The sequence below is a fragment of the Chiloscyllium plagiosum genome, unplaced genomic scaffold (assembly GCF_037043375.1).
Source record: "Chiloscyllium plagiosum isolate Xiang-an unplaced genomic scaffold, Cpla_swu_hap1 HiC_scaffold_42, whole genome shotgun sequence".
Classification (NCBI taxonomy): Eukaryota; Metazoa; Chordata; class Chondrichthyes; order Orectolobiformes; family Hemiscylliidae; genus Chiloscyllium; species Chiloscyllium plagiosum.
Genome location: NW_028270180.1, coordinates 79,906,909 through 79,921,666, shown reverse-complemented (window position 1 = coordinate 79,921,666; position 14,758 = coordinate 79,906,909). Strand labels below are relative to the sequence as shown.

At 45.8% G+C, this 14,758-nt stretch overlaps 1 long non-coding RNA gene across 5 annotated transcripts in view; it reads right to left on the bottom strand.

The window, feature by feature from the left end:
- Positions 1-2,209: 2,209 nt before the first annotated feature.
- LOC148137945 (uncharacterized) overlaps positions 2,210-14,758 on the bottom strand; it is a 28,379-nt gene continuing 15,830 nt past the window's right edge. For 2 of the 5 annotated variants that reach the window (XR_015754202.1, XR_015754200.1), the window contains exons 5-6: positions 6,688-6,795; positions 2,210-2,370 (exon numbers count right to left, since the gene is read on the bottom strand). This is a non-coding gene — a long non-coding RNA (uncharacterized LOC148137945). Of the gene's footprint in view, positions 2,371-6,687; positions 6,796-12,249; positions 12,312-14,758 lie in introns of those variants that run through there. The other 3 variants (XR_015754203.1, XR_015754201.1, XR_015754204.1) reach the window with 3 other exon arrangements.

The following is a 14,758-nucleotide window of genomic DNA, read 5'->3' as shown; positions in this document are numbered from 1 at the left end:
TTCATTGACAGCTGCATACCATGTTTCCTTATTTGTTTCCCAGCCCTAACTCCATTCCCCGTGGCTTTGAGGCACTACCATTTCTGCTATTTAATCTCTCCTGCCTTCCCCCGTGTGACAGACTGTCATTTTGTCTTTGTCTCACCCCCACCTTCCTCACAACCTGTTACATTTCTGATGGTTCCCAGGCCTCTGTAACTTTTACTGCGCCCCCCTGGGACAATGGCACGAGTTTTGAATTCTCTTCCTCCAGAGATAATCGGAAATCTTTCTGGCTGCAGTTTTCCCCCGATTTTATTTTCAAAAACACAGCAATTGCGTCAGTCAAGTATTTGTGAGAATTCATCAACAATTCCAAGCATTTGGATGTAATCTGTGACCCTCCCACAGATGTGCAGGTTTGCTCTACTGGCTGTGCTAACATGGCCTGTAGTGTGCAGGTTAGGTGGGTTGGGTTAGTCATGGTAAATGTGGGGTTATGGGGATAGGGTGGGAGAGCAGATCATTGCAGACTCGATGAGCTGAGCATCATCGAAAAACTTTAAACATCAACAGAAAGCTAGATGGGATTGGGGGAGAAAAGTGATGAGTAGCTATCCCCAGGGACAGAATAGCAGTTTACACTGCTAGAGGGGAACCTATTGTGTGGGGAACATATGGCCTCTGTAATTGTTGAAGTACTTAACTGTTACCACAGAGATAATCCTGATCACATTACAAATCACAGCACACTCCAAAAGCCTGTACTTCCAAATAAACCTGTTGGACTATAACCTGGTGATGTGTGGTTTTTAACTTTGCCCACCCCGCTCCAACACCAGCTCTTCCACTTCAGAATCCTGACAGAGAGCCCCACTGAAACTGAAGCGCCTGTCAGACACCTGACTGAGCGACAGGGGTGTGGGATGTGGTTTAACCACAAAGTGTTGAGCTGAACTCGACTTTTTAACTCCCATTGCCATGGAGATAATGCTGAGAGACAACGTCCATTCAAAACCCCAAGCCACAAAGGTATAAGAATGGGAGCGGCACATCGGACAGGCGGGGAGTTCCCTGATGCTGCCTGGAGGTGTTCTGCATGTACACTATCCAGGGAACTGCCATGCTCATCAATAAAGACTCAAAGAAGACCTCTCAGAGTTCGGTGTCTAGCTATTCCTATCCAGCAGGGTTCAGGAATATGGGTACATAGCAGTCTTCAAAGTGGAGGATACGAAGAAAATGCCAGTAATTGATAAGGAGACTGAGGAAGGTGAGTACCAAGAAACTATTATTATCACGAAAGCGTTAGAGTTGGACAAGCAAATGGAGCTAAAGGTAGACAAGTCTCTTGCCCTGATGGAATGCATCCCAGGGTGCTACCAGAGATAGCGGGAGAAATAGTAAATATACTTGGAGTCAGAGTCCTACAGCAGAGACAGGCCCTTTGGTCCAAACTGGCCCATGCCGATCAGAATGTCCATCCACACTAACCCCATTTGCATGCACTTGGCTCATCTGCTTCTGAAACTTTCCTATCAATGTATTTGTCCAAATGTCTTTAAATGTTGGTAACAGACCTGCCTCAACCACTTCCACTGGCAGCTCAGTCGGTATACATACCACCCTCTGTGTAAAACAGGTGCCCCTCAGCTTCCCTTTCATAATTTCTCCTCTAACCTTAAACTGATGCCTCCACTCCTTGATTCCCTGGGGAAAAGACTGAATGCATTCTCCTTATCCAAGCCTCTTATACACGTCCAGAAAAGATCCCCCCTGTTTCCTCTGCTCTAAACAAAAAAAAATCCTCCCTTGCACAACCTCTCCCGATAACTCAGACCCCTGAGCCCTGGCAAAAATCCCTGTAAATTTCTTCTGCACTTTTTACAGTTTAATAATTGAAACCTACATTGCATTCATCACATTTCCAGTGTTTCCCAAAGGCACTGGAGCCGAAGTGACAACGCCAATGGATTAAAAGCCATGATCGATAATTAAGCCCTTTACAACAGTCCCGCTTTCATAGTTTTTTTTTCCATGGTGCAGGTATCGTGGTGTCTTTCTGGTTGCATGATTAATTAAAAACTTGTCCTCATACAAAACAATTCTGTAGCTTAATTGTTCCTGGGAAATGTGCCATGTTTTTTCAGACTTTTAAAAACAAATGAACTCTCTCTCCACAGTCACCACACTAACATGGACTTGGCTGCGTCTCAGTAATGTTTCCAGTCACACTGACATTTGAAATATTCGCCCATGGACAGAATACACACCTTTCCTTCCACTTGAAAAGGCCAATGATATTCAGATCGGCACGGATCAAGTAACCATCAAAACGGAACAGGAAGTTCAATTTGAATTTCTCATCCACAAATCCGCCCTTTCAGAACCCTACAATAGAGAAAACAGGTCACCACCGTTAGCACAGGATGGAAATTCATAAGACAATTATAGTAATACATTGTAGTTTCTTTGTTTTCCCCAAAGCTTAAAATCTCAGTCTCACAATTGCTCTCTTCTGTGAACTGAAATCCAAACCAATCTCCTCACTCCTTCCCACCACACCCATTTCCAACACTCTCTCCTCTCTTTTAATTGAGTTTCCTCGCTCCTGCCTGCAGACTAAGAACCAAAAAAGTGGGCAGCACGATGGCACAGTAGTTAGCACTGCTGCCTCATAGCACTAGGGTCCCAGATTCGATTCCAGCCTCGGGCTCATTTTCTCCATGTCTGCGTGGGTTTCCTCCGGGTGCTCCAGTTTCCTCCCACAATCCAAAGACTGATAGTGCATCAGGTGAATTGGCCATGATAAATTACCCGTAGTGTTAGGTACTTTAGTCAGAGGGAAATTAATCTGGGTGGGTTGCTCTTTGGAGGTTCCGTGTGGACTGGTTGGGCCAAAGGGCCTGTTTCCACACTGTAGAAAATCTAATCAAATCAATGAGTCTGACTCAGAGCCTCGTTGGTGTTGATGAATACTTCCCCCACCTCCCAGGGTGTCCTTCCTGGTCAGATCCACATTGATGTTTTCCCCCCAATCTGGAACGTCTTACTCATTTCCCCCACTCCGACCTCTGATGAGAACCATCCTGCACACACTGGCCAAATCATATCTGGTTGAACTAAAATGAAACAGATTAGAACTCTAATTACAGGTCCACCCCTGTCCCTTTCCATAACATTCCTGAATCATCATAAGAATGCTTCCCCATTGACACTTTGGCCACTCGTCAGGATACCAGGGGAGGGGCCATTCCGCTGGGTCCTGTTTTCAGAGGGAGGAACTGCCAATGGCAGATTAATCCCACACACCCACAGCCTTCCTGGCACTGACCCATACTGCACATACGCCAACAATTGCCGAGCACTGCGCCTGTGCACTGGTCTCCCCTCCTACATCACATGCTCCAGATCACACGGGAGCCTGGGTGATTGACAGCAGCTGCTGCCCAATAGGGTGGAGAGGGCGGGGCTGGCGGACTGGGACAATGGGATTGTAAACAATGAATGAATGTGGAGGACACTGGGGGATGGACAGGTCAGTGAGGGACAGGAGCAGTGTAGCAGCAGGAGGGGATCCTGGACAAACTGAGCAATGGGAGAGTCTGACAGGAGAGAAACTACAGGAAGGTTCTGTTTGGAGGCTCAGGCAGGGACAGCTGGAAGACAGTATGGCCTGGTGGCTTGGGCACGTTTTCTAATCAGCCTCTTCAAAGCCGCTGTTACCAAACCCTGAACCCAAGAGGCAGATGGAGTTTAATTTAGATAAATGTGAGGTGCTGCATTTTCGAAAAGCAAATATTAGCAGCATGTATACACTTAATGGTAGTAAGGAGACTATCACCACTTCTTTGTGGGCTAGTGGAAAGAAGGGAAGATTTTCTCAATCTCACTCACATGGAAACTCCATGAACTCCTCCCACTTACTTTCTACGGTGGGGATGGAGACAGAGCAGATGGGAGAGGGGTTAGGGATATAGGGACTGCCTTTCAAATGGAACTCACCTGTGTTTGTGATATCAACAAGACTCAATACACAGTCACTAACACAAAGCTGGCGTGCGTGAACTTTATCCAGAATATTAACATCTATAACTGGGTGACGCAGACCCCAATGTACAGAGTTAAGTCCTGGATATTATAACGGCTTTGTGTGTGAGAAATCACGTCTCATGAACTTGAGTCAATTTTTTTGAAGTAACAACAAAGAGGATTGATGAGGGCAAACCGGTGGAAATGATCTACATGGACTTCAGTAAGGCGTTCGACAAGGTTCCCCATGGGAGACTGGTTGGCGAGGTTAGATCTCATGGAATACAGAGAGAACTAGCCATTTGGATACAAAACTGGCTCAAAGGTAGAAGACAGAGTGTGGTGGTGGAAGGTTGCTTTTCAGACTGGAGACCTGTGACCAGTGGGGTGTCACAAAGGATCGGTGCTGGATCCACTAATTTTCATAATTTATATAAATGATTTGGATGCGAATATAAGAAGTAATGTTAGTAAGATGACACCAACATTGGAGGTACAGTGGACAGTGAAGAGGATTATCTCAGATTACAACAGGATCTTGATCAGATGGTTGAATGTGCTGAGGACAGACAGATGGAGTTTAATTTAGATAAATGTGAGGTGCTGCATTTTAGAAAAGCAAAATATCAGCACGGTGTATACACTTAATGGTAAGGTCCTCGGGAGTGCTGCTGAACAAAGAGACCTTGGAGAACAGGTTCATAGCTCCTTGAAAGCAGAATCGCACGTAGATAGGATAGTGAAGAAGGTGTTTAGTATGATATCCTTTATTGGTCAGAGCACCGAGTATAGGAGTTGGGAGGATATATTGCGGCTGTACAGAGCATTGGTTAGGTCACGCTTGGAATATTGCATGCAATTCTGATCTCCTTCCTATCAAAACAATATTGTGTAACTTGAAAAGGGTCAGAAACAAATTACAAGCATGTTGCCAGGGTTGGAGGATTTGAGCTACAGGGGGGAGGAAGAATACACTGTTTTCCCTGGAGGTTCAGAGGCTGATGGGTGACCTTTTAGAGGTTTATAAAATCAGCAGGGGCATGGATAGGGTAAATACACAAGGTCTTTTCCCTGCGGTGGGGAGGAGGTACGATGGGAGGTTGGAGACAGAGGGGAGAGACCGAGAGCGGAGGGTGACCGTTATTTTGTAGATTACAACGCAACCCTGTTCCTGTTTTCTCCCTACCCCCTTCAATCTCTCCGAAGGGCTCAGAACAAGTGCACAGTCCTTGGAAAGTAGAGCTTCAGGGTGATCAAGTGCTGAAGGTTGTATTTGGGGTGCTGAAGGTTGTATTTGGGACGCTGACCTTTATTGGTCTGTGCACTTATCAATAAATGGACCTGGGTTCAATTCCACTGTCTGGATTCATGTCTGTGGCCACAGACACGCCTGTCTCTGACCATGACTACTGGATCCCCTGTCACTATAGCTCTGCCATTCTCCTTCCTGCAGTTCTGTGCAGCGGAGCTGTCTGTGGTGTCATGTCATCATCTGTTGCTGATTTCCCCTGAGACCCCAATCCACCTGTTCCCCACTTGTAGAATCCCAAGTGGTGCACAATATCTGTCTGAGAAGGGGAACGATGACTGGGGAGTCCTGCACTACCTTCCTGAGCCTTTTACTTGATCTGATGGTCACCCATTCCCTTTCTGCCTGTGTAACCCTCACCTGCAGTGTGACGAACTCACTAAACATGCTGTCCATAATATTCTCAGTATTGCTCCACAGTGAGTCCACTCTCAGTTCCAGGTCTGAAAAGCAGTTTCCCAGTAGTTGCACATGGGCACTCTTCCTGCACACATAGCCGTCACGGACACTGGAAGCGTTCCTTATTTCCCATATTTTGCAAGAGGAGCACACCACTGGTCTGAGGTCTCTCTCTTTTCAGTTAGTTACTCCCATTAGGAGAATTTAAATGAGCTAGTAACCTTCCTTCTCTTCAAACATTTCCATTATAATCAAAAGTCCCGATCTTTACTTAAGCTGACATTTTATACTTTAATAACTGTTTTAAAAAAAAACTCAGCAGGTATCGCTTACAACTTGGCTGTTCCCATTGGGACCATGTGAATTTCTGAATGGCCTGCACTAAAACTGAAGCTGTAGTTTACATTCTCCCTGTCTCCCCTCGCTCTGTTTACAACCAACTCCAAAACACTCTCATTGAGCCAATCAGCACCCACAGTGCAGCCCTATCATTTTCATTGTCTGCTCGCACCTACACTGCCCCAACCTCCAATGCGTCTCAATGGGAGCTCAGGAACAGCATCTCATCTCTCAATTCAGCCCTTTATAATCCCAGAGTCAACATGGACTTCAGCAGTTTCTGAATGAACAGACAGTTGTCAGAACCTGGAACATTCCACCTGAAATGGTGCTGGAATTTGAGTCCATAAGGAATTTTAATGAGAAGTTTGCAGGAATTGAAAATAAGGAGTTTACAGATTAACATCATGAAGTGCGTGATTGGGTCTAAATCTGACAGTTCCTATAAAGAGACGAGGTGTAATTTGGATAAATCTGTGCTCTCTCTTAGGCCAATACCTCCTTCCACAGCTGCAGGGCCAAGAATTGAACACAAACCCCAAGGGTGATCCAACCACAAATTTGAACATTTTTCTGCTTTTTGCTTGAAATAAAAACCAGATACTTGCCCACAGACAGAACAGACACACCTGTCTCCTTCCACAGTTAAATGTCAATGGTATTCAGATCCAGATGACCCTGCTGACGATAGAAAATTGCTTTTGAGATCCCTGTCTCAATTATTCTCAATTAATATCCTATAAAATGAATTGACAAAACAAAACTCACAGTCAGTGCAGGCTGAACAGGAAAGACAAATATTTCTCTTGGTATGTGTTTGATGTGTAAATGCTCCTCTTTCAATCACCCCACCCCTACCCTGGAAGAGGACATGTCCATGTGCCTCGCTGTACCTTGCCCCCAATAAAGATGGCGGCCATAACCCAGGACCTATCACTGCCTGAGAGTCACAGCCATTTTCCCATTTGCTGTAAACATGGGACCAAGAGTTTCTAATTCAGGCCTAACTACCTGTACAGAGTGCAATTAAACCCTCCCAGTCTAAACCAGATCCAACTCCCCTTTCCCGTTTCCTCCTCCTGCACACACCAAGGGTCTTTCTAGGTCCAGTGACCCTTCCTCAGAACCGATGGCAGCTGGGAAAATTAGAATCCCTACAGTGTGGTAACAGGCCATTAGGCCCAACAAGTCCACACCCACCCTCTGAAGAGTTTCTCAACCAAACCCATTCCCTGACCCTATTATTCTACATTTCCCCTGACTAATGCACCTAACCTATACATCCCCGAACACTACTGGAAATTTAGCTGGGCCAATGCACCTAACCTGCATATCTTTGGAGATAGGGTTTAAAGAGTAAATAATAGGTGGGGATGGAGCCCAAAAGAGTCAGTAACATTTGAAAAGTCAAAGGAGTGGATAACAATCTAGCTGGGAGGGTGCATAGCTGTTAATGGTGGGGGCAGGAACCTGTGTCTGGCAGCATCTCAGTGTAGGTGCTGGAAATGGCAGCTGATGATCTACGTTCTGCTGCAAAACAGACCCTGAACGTCCAGTCGCCTGTCACTTTAACATGCGAGCCTGTTCCCTGGCCAACATCTCTGTCTCATGCTTACTGCAGTGTTCCAGTGAAGCTTGATGCAAGCTGGCAGAACACTCCAGAAACATACTAAAACGCCCAGTATTTCAAGGACTGCAATTTCCCCTCCCATGTGGTCAACAATACTCTCCAGTGTATCTCCATCAGTTCCCACACCTCTGCCATTGAAGCACTGTCTCCAACTGCAACAAGGATAGAAACCCCCAGTTCTCACCTTCCACCCAGATACAATGCATCATCCTCCGCCATTTCCACCACCTACAATCAGATCCCACCAGAGATATATTTCCCTCTCCATTCCTTTCAGCATTCCACAGAGACCATTCCCTGTGAATTCCAAGTCAGATCCATGCTCCCCAACAACCCCAATCCCAGCCCCTTCACTTGCCAATGCAAGAGGTGTAAAACCTGTGCCCACACCTCCTCCCTCACCTCCAAAGGACCTTTCCACATCCAGCAGAGATTTTCCTGCACATCCAAACACCTCATCTATTACGGCCTTTGCTTTCGACGTTGTCTCCTCTCCACTGGGGAGTCAGGACACCAACTTGCGGAATGTTTCAGGGAACATTTCTGCGATGCATGCACCAACCAACCCCACCATCCTGTGGCCGACCACTTCAACTTCCCCACCCACTCCGCAAAGGACATGCAACTCCTGGGCCACCTCCACCACCAAATCCCAGCCGCCCGACGCCTGGAGGAAGAAAACCTCATCTTCCACATTGGGACACTTTAACCACAGAATCAAGGTTTCCTCAGCTCCCCTCCCCTGCCTTATCCCAGATCCAACCCTCCAACTCGACACCACCCTCTTGAACTGTCCCACCTGTCCATCGTCCTTTACAATTATCCACTCCACCCTCTCTCCATTACCGTCCACCTACATCTACCAATTGCCTTCCTAGCTCCCTTCCCACCAACCACACACATCCCTCTTATTTATCTCTCAGCCCTCTTACTACTCCCCCTCCCCCACCAATCCCGGTATTCCTGATGAAAAGAATATGCCCAAAATGTCAATTCTCTTGCTCCTGAGATGCTGCCTGACCTGCTGTGCTTTTCCAGCGGCACACGTTAACGCAAGCTGGAAGAACAGCACCTCATCTTCTACTTGGGGACCCTGAACCCCTCTAGCCCCAGTATCAAATGCAATAATTTTAGGTTCTGAACTCTCCAATGTCCTAGCGCCCTAGCCTCTTAACCCACGTGCCAGGCCTTGTTATCACATAGCCTACCATTACACATTACCTATGGTTAGCCATTAACAGTCCCCATAAACAGCTATTCACCCTCCCCCAGCCAGATCGTTGTCCACTCCTTTGTCCAACTGCTCCCATCTCTTTGGACTCAATCATCACTTATCATTTACTCCTTAACGCCTACCTTCTGCATATAAACTGACATTTCTTTTCAGTAACATCAGTTCTGAGGAAGGATCAGCAGATCCAAAATGTTAACTCTGATTTCTCTTCACAGATGCAGCCAGACCTGCTGAGCTTTTCCAGTACCTTTTGGTTGTTGTGAGAGATTTACAGCATCTGCAGTTCTTTTGGTTCTAATTTACAAGGAATTTCTAATTCAGGTCTAGCAGCATAAAACCCTGTGTTTTTACACACTTCCAGTCCACGATAGCTCCATTTCTTCCCCAGAATTTGCAGTCTCTCCCACTCCCTTCACACTCACTAGGTCCCCTCTCACCGTAACACTGCGCCTGCACAGCTCATGGCCACATGTTGGCCTGCTGGACCCACCCCAATTCACTCCCATTGGCTGGAGGATCACGCCAATTCTCCTATTGGTCTGAAGCTGCTGTCAATCACCGGGGCCCCATTGTGACATGAGTGGGCTCCTCCCAAGAGCATCGGATGCTGAGGGGTGACCTCAGGGTTTTATAAAATCCTGAGGAGTGTGGATGGGAAAAATAGACAAGGTCTTTTCCCTGGGGTTGGGGAGTCTAGAACGAGAGGGTGTAGGTTTAAGGTGAGAGGGAAAAATTTAAAAGGGACCTAGAGGCAACTTTTTTCACACCGAGATTGGTGCAAGTATGGAATCTTCTGTTCAGGGAAATGGTGGAGGCTGGTACAATTAAACCATTTGGCATCTGGATGGGTATGTGAATCGGAAGGGTGTAGAGGGATACGTGCCAAGTGTTGGCAAATGGGACTAGATTAGGTTGGGATATCTGGTAGGCATGGACCAGTTCGACCAAAGGGTCTAATTCCATGCTATAGGTCTCTATGACTCTGCCCTGGGATGAGCTTCATCATTCACAGTGAATGGGGTAGTAACACTGAGCACAGGGGTTTGGGGCTATTCAGCCCAATGGGGCTGTACTCTCCCCCGCTGGAGATGGTGCCAGTCTATCCCAACTCACCTCCCATTTATCTGTAGCCCTCCAAATCCTTCCTTAAAAAAGTTAAATTCCAAATTTGTTTTGACAATAACTACTGAATCTGCATCCAGCTGTTGGTCAAACTGTTCAAGATGATCAGAACCTAGTGATTAAAATAATCTTCACATTTTTAACCAGCATTATTTGCCAGTTACCTGAAGGTAGTTACTAAAAATTGTGACGTTAATAATTTCTCCCTGTCTCTCTGTAATTTAAATATCCTGGAAACACATCTGCTCCTGGTCAAAATCACTGCCTAACCTTCTCAACTCCAAGGAAAATTATCTGATCTTCTGCTAACTCTCCATAAAAGAGAAACCCATCTTAATTTTATTAGTGCCATAAAGATGTATAGCAGAGAAACAGACCCTTCGATCCAACTTGTCCATGCCGACCAGATATCCTAAATTAATCTCATCCCATATGCCATTTTTTGGCCTATATCCTTCTACACTTTTGCTAATCACATACAACATCTCACAGGCATAATTGGGTAATTGTACCAGCCTCCACACTTCCTCTGGCAGCTCATTCCATACACGTACCATGTTCAGCTGGAAAACATTGCCCCTTAGATCCCTTTTAAATCTTTTCCCTCACACCTGAAGCCTGTGCCCCCAAACTTTGGACTCACATATCCTGGGAATAAGACCCTGGGATTTCACCCTATCCATGCCCCTCACAATTGTATCCGATGCTTCAGGCAAAACAGCCCTAGCCTATTCAGCCTCTACCTATATAGCTCGAACCCTCAACCCTGGCAACATCTTTGCGGATCTTTTCCGAACCCTTTCAAGTTTAAAAATTTCATACCGATAGCGGGGAGACCAGGACTGAAAGCAGAATTCCAGAAGTGACTGAATCAATGTGCTGTGCAGCCGCAAAATTGCGTCCCAACTCCACTACTCAATGCACTGACCAGTAAAGGCAAGTACACCAAACACCTTCTTCACTACCCTGCCTATGGCTCCACTTTCAAGGAACTATGAACCTGCACTCCAAGGTCTCTTTATTCAGCAACACTCTCCAGGACCTTCCCATTAAGTGTATAATTCCTGCCCTCATTGGCTTTTCCAAAATGGAGCACCTCACATTTATCTGAAATAAACTCGATCTGACAATCCTCAGCCCATTTGATTGAAGTCCCATTGTACTCTGAGGTAACCTTCTTTGTGTCCAGTATACCTCCAATTTTGATGTCTACTGTAAACCCACTAACTATACCTCATATTTACACAGACATCACTGATATAAATGATGACAAGCAGTGGACCCAGCACCGATCCTTACATTATATTGCTCATCACAGGCCTCCAGTCCGAAAAGCACTACCCTCCGTCTCCAACCTTCCAGCCAATTTGTATCCAAATAGCTGGTTCTCTCCGTATCCCATGGTGTCTAACTTGCTAACCAGTCTGTCATGTGGAACCTTTTTGAATGTCTTTCTGAAGTCCAAGTTAGTGATTTATGTACAAAGCCATGCTGACTATCCCAAATCACTTCTTGTCTTTCCAATTACATATAAACCTGTCCTTTAGAATTCCTTCAAACAGCTTGTCTGCCACTAACCTCAGGCTCACCAGTGTATTATTCCCTGCCCATCCTCATCATCTTTCTCAAATGATGGCCTGTCTTGCAGCACCTCACCTGTGGCTATCGGTGATAGAAATATCACAGCGAGGGGCCCGGCAATCACTTCCCTAACTTCCCACAAAGATTTGGGATACATCTGATCAGGTCCCACAGATTTACTCAGCTTTATGTTTCAGACATCCAGTACAACCTCCTCTGCAATATGGATAGTTGTTAACTTATCACTATTTATTTCTCCAAAGTCTCTAACTTCCATCTCCTCTTTCAGTAAAAGCTGACATGAAATCCTTGGATAGTATCTTTCCCACCTTCTGTGGTTCCACAGACAGCCTTGATGATCTTTGAGGGTCCCTATTCTCTGCCTGGTTACTCTTTTGTCCTTAGTGTTTTGTAGAATCTCTTTGGATTGTCCGTAAACCTCTTTCCCCCCAAAGCTATCTCATGTATCCTTTTTGCCCTCCTGTTTTCCCTCAAGTGTACTCCTACTGCCCCTACACTCCAAGGGATTCACTCAAACCTAGCTGTCTGTACCTGCCATATCTCTCCTTCATCTTTTTGACGATACCCTCAATTTCACTAGACACACAGCATTCTCTATACCTACCAGACTTGGAAATAACAGGAACATTCTGTCTCTGTACTCTTGTTGTCTCATTTTCACAGGCCTATGGAGGCAATGGCAGATGAGGACATGGAAACAGTCATTCTCAGTAAAGATGTAGTGTTGGGAAAGATAACAGCCCAAAAGTACACGGGTCTTCTGGCCGTGATCGAATGCATCCCAGGGGACTAAAAGAGATGGTGAAGGGTCTAATGTCCCTCCTTGCTAGAGGGATGGTTATGCTGCAGCTGTACATGGTGCTGGTGAGGCCACACCTGGAGTACTGTGTACAGGTTTGATCTCCTTACTTCAGCAAAGATATACTGACACTGGAGGGGGTGCAGAGGAGGGTCACTAGTTTGAGTCGGGAGTTGAGAGGGTTGGTGTATGTGGAGAGACCGAATAGACTGGGACTATACTTGTTGGAATTTAGAAGAATGGGAGGTTGTATTGGAAAAAATAAAATTAAGAAGTGAATGGATAAGATAGAAGCAGGGAGTTTATTTCCATTGTGGGGGAGGGGTAGCGGGTCAAACTAGAGAGCATAGCGTCAAAATAAGGGGGTATGTGATTTAGGACAGAGTTGAGGAGGAACTTCTTCAGCTAAAGGGTTATGAATCTGTGGAATTCCCTGCTGAGTGCAGCAGTTGACGTTATCAACTTGAATGTCTTTAAGACAAAATGTAGATTTGTGAACAGGAAAGGAATGAAGGATTATGGTGAGAGAGAAGGAAAGTGGAGCTGAGGCCACGAAAAGATCAGCCCTGATCTTATTGAATGGCAGTGCAGGCTTGAAGGGCCAGATGGCCTACTCCTGCTCCTATTCCGTCTGTTCTTATGTTCCCACTTTCCAGCCGTCCCTTTACCTGGGGGTCGCAGAGAAATATTGAAAGTTCTCGCCTTGTACCTTCAAAATTCACCTTTGTCCAATTTAGAAACTTAACTATTAGATCTGGTCTATTATTTTCTGTAACTATTTTAAAACTAGTAGAATTATCGTCAGAGAATCCCAAGTGTGGAAGCATGCCATTCAGCCCATCACATCCACACCGACCCTCTGAGCCTCGTATCTTACCCCTGTAATGCTGCATTTCAAATGGCCAATCCACCCAACCTGCAGATCCCTGAACAATATGGGTAATTTCACATGGCCAATCCACCCAACCTGCACATCCCTGAACAATATGTGCAATTCAGCCTGGATTATCCACCCAACCTGCACATCTTTGGACTGTGAGAGGAAACCAGAGCACCTGGACGAAACCCACACAGACAGCCTCAATAAGGTGATCATCCTGTTCTTATTTCCCAGTTCCACCCAAGTAAGTTCACCGGGTGAACTCCCATGAATATTCCCCCTCTGCACAACAATAATGTTATCCCTCATCAAAAACACCATTCCACCTTCTCTCTTATTCCCCCTTTCTATCCTTCCTCTTACATCTATTCCCTGGAACATTAAGCTACCTGTCCTGTCCAACCTAAGCCACGTTTCTGTAATACCCACTATATCCCAGTCCCATGTTCAAAACCATATCTTAAGCTCATCTGCTTTCCCTGTCAAACCTCTTGCATTGAAATAAATGCAGTGCAGTGCTATCAAAAGGACAGACTAATGGGCAGAGGGGGTAAGATGGCCCTGTTGGTGAGTGATGACGTTCAGTCCCTTGCGAAGGGGGAGACACAGAATCAGGAGATGTAGAGTCAGATTGGAGGGTGACTAATGATTAGATTAGATTACTTACAGTGTGGAAACAGGCCCTTCGGCCCAACTAGTCCACACCGACCCGCCGAAGCGCACCCACCCAGACCTAACACTACGGGCAATTTAGCATGGCCAATTCAACTGACCTGCACATTTCTTTGGACTGTGGGAGGAAACCGGAGCATCCGGAGAAAACCCACGCAGAGAATGTGCAAACTCCACACAATCAGTTGCCTGAGGCGGCATTTGAACCCGGGTCTCTGGCGCTGTGAGGCAGCAGTGCTAACCACTGTGCCACAGTGCCGCCCTAATGTTTTCCCACTTTTCAAGAAAGGTGGGAGAGAGAAAACAAGGAATTATAGACCGGTTAACCTGATGTCAGTGGTGAGAAAGATGCTGGAGTCAATTATAAAAGATGAAGTTACAGCTCATTTGGATAGCAGTAATAGGATTCGTCAGAGTCAGCATGGATTTACAAAGGGGAATATACTGACTTGGATTGAAAATTGGCTGGCTGACAGGAAGCAAACAGTAGTGATAAACGCTTCCTTTCGGAATGGCAGGCTGTGACTAGTGGAGTACCACAAGGTTCGGTGCTGTTTGCAATATACATTAATAATATAAATGAACATAGTAAAAGTAATATTAGCAAATTTGCTGATGACACAAAGCTGGATGGCAGGGTAAAATGTGAGGAGGATGTTATGAGAATACAGGTTAACTTGGACAGGCTAGGTGAGTGGACGGATGCAAAGCAAATGCAGTTTAATGTGGATAACTGTGTGGTTATCCACTTTGGAGGTAAG